General features: G+C 37.7%; 1 long non-coding RNA gene across 1 annotated transcript; it reads right to left on the reverse strand.

The window, feature by feature from the left end:
- Positions 1-232: 232 nt before the first annotated feature.
- LOC139177037 (uncharacterized) lies at positions 233-10,580 on the reverse strand. Its single transcript, XR_011561419.1, has 3 exons — positions 10,470-10,580; positions 8,785-8,898; positions 233-1,495 (listed from the first exon to the last, which is right to left on the reverse strand). It is a non-coding gene; the product is annotated as an uncharacterized lncRNA (long non-coding RNA).
- Between the last annotated feature and the right edge of the window lie 2,718 nt (positions 10,581-13,298).

Here is a 13,298-nt window from a genome sequence, read left to right on the forward strand (position 1 = left end):
AATTGGAAATGCAGAGTCTTAACCACTGGACCATCATGGAAGCCCCACGAGTAATTCCATTTCTAAGCATGAGTTCAAGGTCAAAATTCCAGAGTATTTATTTTACATAGAGCCTCACATGAGTAACCCAGTGTTTTGTGTTTTTTTTAAAGATAATTTTTTAGAAGTTTTAAGTTCACAGCAAAGTTGAATGGAGAGTACAAAGATCTGTCATATACTCACTGTCCCCACACATGCATAAGCTCCCCCACTGTCCGTGTCCCCCACTACAGTGGTACATTTGTTATAACTGATGAACCTACATTAAGCCACCATAATCACCCAAAGTACAAAATTTACCGAGGCTTCTCTCTTGATGTCCTATGCTCTGTAGGTTTGGATAAATGTATAATGGCATGTAGCCACCATTGTCATATCATACAGATAATTTCTCAGCCCTAAAAACCCTCTGTACTCTGCCTATTCATCCATTCTTCCTCCCTACATTTGACAACCACTGATCTTTTTCCTGTCTCCATAGTTTTGCCTTTTCCAGAAAGTCATATAGTTGCAATCATACAGTATGTAGCCTTTTCAGATTGGCTTCTTTCACAAAGTAATATACATCTAAGTTTCCTCATGTCTTTTCATGGCTGGATAGCTCATTTTTCCTTAGCAATGAATAATATTCCATTGTCTGGTGTACCAGTTTATTTATCCCTGCACCTACTTGAAGGACATGTTGGTTACTTCCAAGTTTGGTGGGTGAATTATGAATAAAGCTGCTGTAAACATCCGTGTGCAGGTTTTGGGTGTACATATTTCCGACTCCCTTGGATAAATACCAAGGACGATGATTGCTGGATCAGATAGTAAGAACGTGTTTTAGTTTTGTAAGAAACTGCCAACTGTCTTCCAAAGTGGTTGTCCCATTTTGCATTCCCAGGCCACACGGTTTCGACTTCTCCTTGTTACTCGGGCTAAATTCCCCTGGTGGCCATGGGAACACTGTCTTTTGTTTTTAGGTTTGGCTCTGTGTTTTTAAACTTAGGGCATAGTCTGCATCTGTTTAGTCCTCCATTTTGAGCAGACTTGTTTACATTCTGGAAAAGCATTACCCAGCAGAGGACAAAGCAAGTGCACAAACCCTACTGGGGTGAGAAGTGTGGCGAGAAGGCCATCTGATTGACCGTATCATCATAAGAGAGTTAGATAGTAAGGTGAGATTGCAAAGGCAGTTCCAAGTCACACAGGGCCAGGGTAAGGAGTTTTGAATTTATTCTCAGTGTGACAGAGAACCACAGAAACATTTTAAGCTGAGAAAGTGACATGATCAGTTTCTAGATTTAAAAAGTAATTTGGCACTTATTGCTGGCTTTCTCATTCTCTTTACTTATCCAGCTTCTAAGCGCTCCTGATTTTACTTTCATATACATATGTCTGTTTCCACAGCCTCCAAAGCATTTACATTTTGAGAATGCCTTCCGAAATACAAATAAAACTTTCCAACATTAGTCTGCAAAAAAGAAGAAATCATGTTAAAGCATTGGATTAACCCTGGGTTATACATTGCATGACTCAAAGGAAGCAAAATGTAATTTGCATTAGATTTAGCCAAATCTTGGCAAATTAAAATATATCAAGTAATTATTTAATAGATGAAGTGCAAGAAACAGAGTGAGATAGAGTAGGGAGAGTATAGATTAGAAGAGACTTGAAAGAAATATCAATGAGTGGCTATGTAGAGCACTTATTTGGATCTTGATTTAAACAAACTATAAAAAAGCATTTGCTAGATAGTTGAGAAATTTAATACTAATTTGATATTTTATGATATTAAGAAATTGTTACTTTATGTGTGATAGTTGTTTCAAAAGACCTTATCTTTTAGATGTATATGCTAAAATATTTCATATTTTAGCGATTTCATAGAGGAAATGGTATGACATTTAGTATTTTGTTCAAAATTATATAGAGTGGGGTAGTGGATGAAAGTACAAATATAACAGAATGGTTGTAGGTAGAAAGCTGAAGCTGGAAAATGGAAAATTTTCCATAAATGGAAAATATATGATACTATTCTGTCTACTTTTATATAGATTTGAAATTCCACAATAAAAATCTTTGAAAGAAACTGAAATTTGCCATTTTTAAACATTCAATAAGAAATATGAATGTAATCAATACAAACTTTCCAGATAAAAATATCTGTGATCCTTCTGCTTTCCAATCATTCTTTTCTTGACTTTATGTATTATTTATCATCTATTTATCTGTCTATCTATCATTTATCTGTTTGCTTGCCAATCTATCCTTACTTTGTCAATAACAATTGTTCTAGTATCTGACTCAGAGTTGCTGTCTTAATTTGGATTGCCCCAGAAGGAGACCCTAATGAGGGTTCAGGTGCAAGCAGTTAATTTTGGAAGTGCAGGAAATATACAAACAACATGGATAAATCCCAAAACATTAGGATGAGCAAAAGAACCTAGGTACAAAAAAATATATACTATAAGATTCCTTTTTAATAAAATGTTAGAACAGGCAAAACTAACATAATATGGCAGAAACATATCAGTGGTTGCCTAAGACAGGAGGTCAGGAACTGGCCACAGGAAGGCAGGAGGGACTTTCTAGGGTGGATGGAAACAGTCTACATCTTCATTGCGGTGATGGTTTTGTCAAAAGTGAATACTTGTGTCAAAAGTCATCAAACCATAGACTTAAAATGGGTGGATCTTATCACATGTACCTTATATTCCAATGCTGACTTAAAAAATAAATCCCGGAGCCAAGATGGCAGAGGAGTAGGACGGGGAGAACACTTTCTCCCCCCACAAATTCATTAAAAGAGCATTTAAACGTCGAGTAAATTCCACAAAACAACTTCTGAATGCCGGCAGAGGACATCAGGCACCCAGAAAAGCAACCCAACTCTTCGAAAGGAGCGCGACTGAACAAGTGAGCCTAAAAAAAAAAAAAAAAAAAAAGTGTCCTCCACCGTCCCCTTTGTGTCAGGGCGGAAACCAGATACTGAAGAGACCAGCAAACAGAAGAAGTTATAACAGAGGGAAACGCCTTGGAAGCTACAGAGAGAAGAAATACAGCTCTACCCACCAGAACACTGACACAAGCTTCCCTAACCAGGAAACCTTGACAAGCCACCTGTACAAACCCACACACAGCGAGGAAACGCCACAATAAAGAGAACTCCACAAACTGCCAGAATACAGAAAGGACACCCCAAACTCAGCAATTTAAACAAGATGAAGAGACAGAGGAATACCCAGCAGATAAAGGAACAGGATAAATGTCCACCAAACCAAACAAAAGAGGAAGAGATAGGGAATCTACCTGATAAAGAATTCCGAATAATGATAGTGAAATTGATCCAAAATCTTGAAATTAAAATGGAATCACAGATAAATAGCCTGGAGACAAGGATTGAGAAGATGCAAGAAAGGTTTAACAAGGACCTAGAAGAAATAAAAAAGAGTCAATATATAATGAATAATGCAATAAATGAAATTAAAAACACTCTGGAGGCAACAAATAGTAGAATAACAGAGGTAGAAGATAGGATTAGTGAATTAGAAGATAGAATGGTAGAAATAAATGAATCAGAGAATATAAAAGAAAAATGAATTAAAAGAAATGAGGACAATCTCAGAGACCTCCAGGACAATATTAAACGCTACAACATTCGAATCATAGGGGTTCCAGAAGAAGAAGACAAAAAGAAAGACCATGAGAAAATACTTGAGGAGATAACAGTGGAAAACTTCCCTAAAATGGGGAAGGAAATAATCACCCAAGTCCAAGAAACCCAGAGAGTCCCAAACAGGATAAACCCAAGGAGAAACACCCCAAGACACATATTAATCAAATTAACAAAGATCAAACACAAAGAACAAATATTAAAAGCAGCAGGGGAAAAACAACAAATAACACACAAGGGAATTCCCATAAGGATAACAGCTGATCTTTCAATAGAAACTCTTCAAGCCAGGAGGGAATGGCAAGACATACTTAAAATGATGAAAGAAAATAACCTACAGCCCAGATTATTGTACCCAGCAAGGATCTCATTCAAGTATGAAGGAGAAATCAAAAGCTTTTCAGACAAGCAAAAGCTGAGAGAATTCTGCACCACCAAACCAGCTCTCCAACAAATACTAAAGGATATTCTCTAGACAGGAAACACAAAAACGGTGTATAACTTCGAACCCAAAACAATAAAGTAAATGGCAACGGGATCATACTTATCAGTAATTACCTTAAATGTAAATGGCTTGAATGCCCCAACCAAAAGACAAAGACTGGCTGAATGGATACAAAAACAAGACCCCTACATATGTTGTCTACAAGAGACCCACCTCAAAAGAGGGGACACATACAGACTGAAAGTGAAGGGCTGGAAAAAGATTTTCCATGCAAATAGGGACCAAAAGAAAGCAGGAGTAGCAATACTCATATCAGATAAAATAGACTTTAAAACAAAGGCTGTGAAAAGGGACAAAGAAGGTCACTACATAATGATCAAAGGATCAATCCAAGAAGAAGATATAACAATTATAAATATATAAGCACCCAACACGGGAGCACTGCAGTATGTAAGACAAATGCTAACAAGTATGAAAGGAGAAATTAACAATAACACAATAATAGTGGGAGACTTTAATACCCCACTCACACCTATGGATAGATCAACTGAACAGAAAATTAACAAGGAAACACAAACTTTAAATGATACAATAGACCAGTTAGACCTAATTGATATCTATAGGACATTTCATCCCAAAACAATGAATTTCACCTTTTTCTCAAGCGCACATGGAACCTTCTCCAGGATAGATCACATCCTGGGCCATAAAGCTAGCCTTGGTAAATTTAAAAAAATAGAAATCATTCCAAGCATCTTTTCTGACCACAATGCAGTATGATTAGATCTCAATTACAGGAGAAAAACTATTAAAAATTCCAACATATGGAGGCTGAGCAACACGCTGCTGGATAACCAACAAGTCACAGAAGAAATCAAAAAAGAAATCAAAATTTGCATAGAAATGAATGAAAATGAAAACACAACAACCCAAAACCTGTGGGACATGGTAAAAGCAGTCCTAAGGGGAAAGTTCATAGCAATACAGGCACACCTCAAGAAACAAGAAAAAAGTCAAATAAATAACCTAACTCTACACCTAAAGCAACTAGAAAAGGAAGAAATGAAGAACCCCAGGGTTAGTAGAAGGAAAGAAATCTTAAAAATTAGAGCAGAAATAAATGCAAAAGAAACAAAAGAGACCATAGCAAAAATCAACAAAACCAAAAGCTGGTTCTTTGAAAGGATAAATAAAATTGACAAATCATTAGCCAGACTCATCAAGAAACAAAGGGAGAAAAATCAAATCAATAAAATTAGAAATGAAAATGGAGAGATCACAACAGACAACACAAAAATACAAAGGATCATAAGAGACTACTATCAACAATTATATGCCAATAAAATGGACAACGTGGAAGAAATGGACAAATTCTTAGAAAAGTACAACTTTCCAAAACTGGACCAGGAAGAAATAGAAAATCTTAACAGACCCATCAGAAGCACGGAAATTGAAACTGTAATTAAAAATCTTCCAGCAAACAAAAGCCCAGGTCCAGACGGCTTCACAGCTGAATTCTACCAAAAATTTAGAGAAGAGCTAACACCTATCCTGCTCAAACTCTTCCAGAAAATTGCAGAGGAAGGTAAACTGCCAAACTCATTCTATGAGGCCACCATCACCCTAATACCAAAACCTGACAAAGATCCCACAAAAAAAGAAAACTACAGGCCAATATCACTGATGAACATAGATGCAAAAATCCTTAACAAAATTCTAGCAATCAGAATCCAACAACACGTTAAAAAAATCATACACCATGACCAAGTGGGCTTTATCCCAGGGATGCAAGGATTCTTCAATATCCGCAAATCAATCAATGTAATACACCACATTAACAAATTGAAAAATAAAAACCATATGATTATCTCAATAGATGCAGAGAAAGCCTTTGACAAAATTCAACATCCATTTATGATAAAAACTCTCCAGAAAGCAGGAATAGAAGGAACATACCTCAACATAATAAAAGCTATATATGACAAACCCACAGCAAACATTATCCTCAATGGTGAAAAATTGAAAGCATTCCCTCTAAAGTCAGGAACAAGACAAGGGTGCCCACTTTCACCATTACTATTCAACATAGTTTTGGAAGTTTTGGCCACAGCAATCAGAGCAGAAAAAGAAATAAAAGGAATCCAAATTGGAAAAGAAGAAGTAAAACTCTCACTATTTGCAGATGACATGATCCTCTACATAGAAAACCCTAAAGACTCCACCAGAAAATTACTAGAACTAATCAATGACTATAGTAAAGTTGCAGGATATAAAATCAACACACAGAAGTGCCTTGCATTCCTATACACTAATGAGAAAACAGAAAGAGAAATTAAGGAAACAATTCCATTCACCATTGCAATGGAAAGAATAAAATACTTAGGAATATATCTACCTAAAGAAACTAAAGACCTATATATAGAAAACTATAAAACACTGGTGAAAGAAATCAAAGAGGACACTAATAGATGGAGAAATATACCATGTTCATGGATTGGAAGAATCAATATAGGGAAAACGAGTATACTACCCAAAGCAATTTATAGATTCAATGCAATCCCTATCAAGCTACCAACAGTATTCTTCACAGAGCTAGAACAAATAATTTCACAATTTGTATGGAAATACAAAAAACCTCGAATAGCCAAAGCGATCTTGAGAAAGAAGAATGGAACTGGAGGAATCAACCTACCTGACTTCAGGCTCTACTACAAAGCCACAGTTATCAAGACAGTATGGTACTGGCACAAAGACAGAAATATAGATCAATGGAACAAAATAGAAAGCCCAGAGATAAATCCACGCACATATGGACACCTTATCTTTGACAAAGGAGGCAAGAATATACAATGGATTAAAGACAATTTCTTTAACAAGTGGTGCTGGGAAATCTGGTCAACCACTTGTAAAAGAATGAAACTAGAACACTTTCTAACACCATACACAAAAATAAACTCAAAATGGATTAAAGATCTCAACGTAAGACCAGAAACTATAAAACTCCTAGAGGAGAACATAGTCAAAACACTCTCTGACATACATCACAGCAGGATCCTCTATGACCCACCTCCCAGAATACTGGAAATAAAAGCAAAAATGAACAAATGGGACCTAATTAACCTTAAAAGCTTCTGCACATCAAAGGAAACTATTAGCAAGGTGAAAAGACAGCCTTCAGAATGGGAGAAAATAATAGCAAATGAAGCAACTGACAAACAACTAATCTCAAAAATATACAAGCAACTCCTACAGCTCAACTCCAGAAAAATAAACGACCCAATCAAAAAATGGGCCAAAGAACTAAATAGACATTTCTCTAAAGAAGACATACAGATGGCTAACAAACACATGAAAAGATGCTCAACATCACTCATTATCAGAGAAATGCAAATCAAAACCACTATGAGGTACCATTTCACACCAGTCAGAATGGCTGCGATCCAAAAGTCTACAAATAATAAATGCTGGAGAGGGTGTGGAGAAAAGGGAACCCTCTTACACTGTTGGTGGGAATGCAAACTAGTACAGCCACTATGGAGAACAGTGTGGAGATTCCTTAAAAAACTGGAAATAGAACTGCCTTATGATCCAGCAATCCCACTGCTGGGCATACACAGTGCGGAAACCAGAAGGGAAAGAGACACGTGTACCCCAATGTTCATCGCAGCACTGTTTATAATAGCCAGCACATGGAAGCAACCTAGATGTCCATCAGCAGATGAATGGATACGAAAGCAGTGGTACATATACACAATGGAGTATTACTCAGCCATTAAAAAGAATACATTTGAATCAGTTCTAATGAGGTGGATGAAACTGGAGCCTATTATACAGAGTGAAGTAAGCCAGAAGGAAAAACACCAATACAGTATACTAACACATATATATGGAATTTAGAAAATGGTAACAATAACCTGGTGTATGAGACAGCAAAAGAGACACTGATGTATAGAACAGTCTTCTGGACTCTGTGGGAGAGGGAGAGGGTGGGAAGATTTGGGAGAATGGCATTGAAACATGTAAAATATCATGTAAGAAACGCGTTGCCAGTCCAGGTTCGATGCACGATACTGGATGCTTGGGGCTAGTGCACTGGGACGACCCAGAGGGATGGTACGGGGAGGGAGGAGGGAGGAGGGTTCAGGATGGGGAACACATGTATACCTGTGGCGGATTCATTTTGATATTTGGCAAAACTAATACAATTATGTAAAGTTTAAAAATAAAATAAAATTAAAAAAAAAATATCCCTTTACCAGTAGACAGAGTGTCAAAATAAAAGGGATGTATAAAATGACTCAACCTTTGAAAAGAATTACCTTTAAAATCTTCAGCTTGAAGCCAGTTTCTTCCTTGGCCCCTTTTCTCAGGGAAGCTCAGTGTAAAAAGAGCTTTCAGGACTTCCTCCCCACCTTCATTTTCTTCTTAAGGAGGAAAGTATTCTCCATCAAGGAGATGAAGAGTGAGTTTATAGTCAATTTTTTATATTCAGAGTTGATTTAATATGAGTTAGAATTTTTGGAACAAGACAGTACTACTAATTCTAACACTTTAAAGTATTAAAACCCATAAGCCTCCAACATGCATAATTCACATTCATGAGACAGCTTTTCTTAGCTTCATAATTATTACTTCCTCCTACCTTTGGTATCATTGGCATCTATTTCATGTATGTCTTGGTTTTTTGTAATCTCTTCATCTGGGCGAAATAAGCTCCAGGAGACCTCAGGCATTTCTTAGTTTTGCTCTTCTGCTCCTAGGTATAAACACTTGGAAACATATCATTTCTGATTTGAAAACTCCCGACTGCCAATCCAGGGGGCTGGAGGGTGTGTTGAAACCCTCTGCCGCCACCCAGCTGTCTCTGCCTCAACATGAGGACAGCCGGTTTCAGCCTCACTTTCTTTTATGCCAGCTAGCCTTCTGACCCAGTGGTTTCCCATTTGACTCCTGCTGGAGGCTCTGGGGCTTCTGCCACTATTGTTACAGAGGATAGGAATCACTCAGAATTGTACATTTGGTCCTATGGATTATAATGTCTAAAAATCCAGACAACAACTTTCCCAGAATCAAGGGCATAGGTGCCATAATCTGTTGAACAGTGTTATGACTGAAATCAGCTACAGTGTTACCACCATTCTGTGTAAGCAGCATCCTGTGTAATAACTGGCTAGCCAGCAACCTAACATTCTGGGATTATTTGCTTCCCTTGAAACTTCTCTCCAGAAATATCTGCACTGTAGTTTATCCCACAGAGCTGATTTCTCCTGGGTAATTCAGAGAAACATGTTTTTTTCCCCCTTCCAAACCTTGTTATCCAATGTACTGGTATAGGGGTACCCACAGGGATTAAAAAAAATGGATTCCCAACACTTCTAACTGTTGGTGGGAATGTAAACTGGTATAATCACTAAGGAGAACAGTATGGAGATCCCTTAAAAAACTAAAAATAGAGTTACCATAGGATCCCACAATTCTACTTCTGAGCATATATCCAGAAAAGACAAAAACTCTAACTTGAAAAGATAAATGCACCCCAATGCATGTATGGTAGCACTGTTTACAATAGCCAAGACATAGGAGCAACCTAAATGTCCATCAACAGATGAATAGATAAAAAAGATGGTACCAACACACAGTGGAATACTACTCAGTCATAAAAAAGAATAAATTAATGTCATGTGCAGCAACACGGATGAACCTAGAGATTATCATCCCAAGTGAAGTCAGGCAAAGACAAATATCATATGATATCACTTACAGGTGGAATCTAAAAAAAGGGATGTAAATGAACTTAGTTGCTGCTCAGTCGCTTCAGTCATGTCCGACTTTACGCGACCCCATAGATGGCAGCCCACCAGGCTCCTCTGTCCCTGGGATTCTCCAGGCAAGAACACTGGAGTGGGTTGCCATTTCCTCCTCCAATGCATGAAAGTGAAAAGCCAAAGTGAAGTCGCTCAGTCGTGTCCGACTCCTAGCGACCCCATGGACTGTAGCCTACCAGGCTCCTCCATCCATGGGATTTTCCAGGCAAGAGTACTGGAGTCGGGTGCCATTGCCTTCTCCAACAAAAGGGAAAGGGTATAGGGAAGGATAAATTAGGAGTTTGGAATTAACAGATACACATTACTGTATATAAAATAGGTAACAAGAATCTACTGTATGGCACAGGGAACTATATGCTATATCTTATGATAACCTATAATAGAAAAGAATATAAAAAAGAACATATATAAAATATATATGTGAATCACTTTGCTGTACACTTGAAACTAATAAAACATGGTAAGTCAACCACATTTCAAATAAAAAGATTCCTAAACTCACTTGTAGCCAGGAAATGTAGACGAAAGAAACAAGATGCCATACCTCATATACATACGATTGGCAAATGTTTCAAAGTCGATATCTGTTACGCATGGCTGCATAACAAATGACTCCCCTTAAGATTCTTAGAATCTCTCTTACATAACAAAGAAGATCTAGGAGTTTAGTTCAGTTCAGTTCAGTCGCTCAGTCGTGTCTGACTCTTTGCGACTCTATGAATCGCAGCATGCCAGGCCTCCCTGTCCATCACCAACTCCCGGAATTCACTCAAACTCACGTCCATAGAGTGACGTGATCCCTAATCCCTCCCAGCATCAGAGTCTTTTCCAATGAGTCAACTCCTCGTGTGAGTTTTTCAGCTTTAGCATCATTCTTTCCAAAGAACACCCAGGGCTGATCTCCTTTAGAATGGACTGGTTGGATCTCCTTGCAGTCCAAGGGACTCTCAAGAGTCTTCTCCAACACCACAGTCCAAAAGCATCAATTCTTCGGCCTTCAAATCTGACATCTCAAAATCAGAAAATGATCGTATAGCTGCATCCTTGAATTTGATGATTTACTTCAATATTTATTCTAAGACCAAATTTTATTGAAAACTCTCCAGATTTAATCTTTGCATTTTCTTACTTTGAGGGCCTTTTGCTTGGCTAGAAAGATTACTCTGGACTCTCACATTTTCTGTAAATTCTTCTACAAAACTAAACAGTTCCTTCTGTAGCTCATCTATCTGGCTTCTTAAAACGACATTGTACACCCGTGGCAGATTCATGTCAATGTATGGCAAAACCAATACAATATTGTAAAGTAATTAGCCTCCAATAAATTAATTAATTAAGAAAAAAACACATTGACCTGTTTTATCATAGGCATCAAGAAGAAGCCACCTGTCACCTTTAACTTTTTACCTGGGAATGTCCCCAACCAGATGTTACCAGATGTAGTGCGCTCTGTAGTTAATACTGGGAAGAACCTTGCATCTTCTGCTTGACAGAGACAGTAGAATCTGGCACCAGGATTAAATCAGAAAGGAGAAGTACATACTAAACTAAGATTTTCATAATTCTAATCTCCTGGAGAAAACTCGGAAATTCTCCATTACTGTTGAGCACTGAACACCTGAAGACTTTGAGTTTGTGAATATATGCCTGCAGATAGATTTATCTTGCAAAACAGTAAAGTATGCAAAATCTTCGAGGAGCCAGTATTTACTAAACAAATTTCACAGGAGTCATTAAAAACATCATGTGCAGTTAGGTAAATAGAAAAACAGTTTTTTAAAGTCTACTATCTTTTAATTACCTACTTTTTTTTTTTTTTTTAAACAAAGGACTGCTTGAGGAACTTGGCTTGGAACCAGACAAAGAAGAGTAAGGCATAGGTGACTTCCCTGGTGGTCCAGTGGTTAAGACTCCGCCTTCCAATGCAGGGGGTGCAGGTTCTATCTCTGGTCAGGGTGCTGAGATCCCACAGGCCTCAAGGCCAAAAAACCAGATTGTGAAACAGAAACAATGTTGTAATAAATTCAATAAAGACTTTAAAAGTGAGGCATAACCCCTGCTTTCAAATTAGGTACTATTTCATAGAAGATAAACAAATATGTGATGACATACAGTTACATTCCAAGTAATCACTCAATTGCTTTTCCAATTGTTTTTATTACCATAGAGAGTCACATGTGAAATCTTTCTTAATACAGGATTACTGATGTTGACAATATCCTATTTAAAAAATAAATCATTTGTGTTGAAAACAGATTTTTAGTGTGAATTTAATGGAATGTGAAGTCAAGTGGGCCTTAGGAAGCATCACTATGAACAAAGCTAGTGGAGGTGATGGAATTCCCATTGAGCTATTTCAAATCCTAAAAGATGATGTTGTAAAAGTGCTGCACTTAATATGCCAGCAAATTTGGAAAACTCAGCAGTGGCCACGTGACTGGAGAAGGTCAGTTTTCATTCTACTCCCAAAGAAAGGCAATGCCAAAGAATTCTCAAACTACTGCACAATTGTACTCATCTCACATGCTAGTAAAGTAATGCTCAAAATTCTCCAAGCCAGGATTCAGCAATACATGAACTGCGAACTTCTAGATGTTCAAGCTGGTTTTAGAAAAGGCAGAGGAACCAGAGATCAAATTGCCAACATCTGCTAGATCATCGAAAAAACAGAGTTCTAGAAAAACATCTACTTCTGCTTTATTGACTATGCCAAAGCATTTGACTGTGTGGGTCACAATAAACTGTGTAAAATTCTTCAAGCAATGGGAATAGCAGGCCACCTGACCTGCCTCTTGAGAAATCTGTATGCAGGTCAGGAAGCAACAGTTAGAATTGGACATGGAACAACAGACTAGTTTCAAAGGAGAAGGAGTACGTCAAGGCTGTATATTGTCACTCTGCTTATTTAACTTATATGCAGAGTACATCATGAGAAATGCTGGGCTGGAGAAAGCACAAACTGGAATTAAGATTGCCGGGAGAAATATCAATAACCTCAGATATGCAGATGACACCACCCTGATGGCAGAAAGAGAAGAACTAAAGAGCCTCTTGATGAAAGTGAAAGAGGAGATTGAAAAAGTTGGCTTAAAGCTCAACATTCAGAAAACTAAGATTATGGCATCCCATCCCATCACTTCATGTCAAATAGATGGAGAAACAGTGGAAACAGTGTCAGACTTTATTTTTTGGGGCTCCAAAATCACTGCAGATGGTGACTGCAGCCATGAAATTAAAAGACGTTTACTCCTTGGAAGAAAAGTTATGACTAACCTAGACAGCATATTAAAAAGCAGAGACATTACTTTGCCGACAAAGGTCTGTCTAGTCA

This window comes from Bos indicus, chromosome 18, assembly GCF_029378745.1.
Source record: "Bos indicus isolate NIAB-ARS_2022 breed Sahiwal x Tharparkar chromosome 18, NIAB-ARS_B.indTharparkar_mat_pri_1.0, whole genome shotgun sequence".
Lineage (NCBI taxonomy): Eukaryota > Metazoa > Chordata > Mammalia > Artiodactyla > Bovidae > Bos > Bos indicus.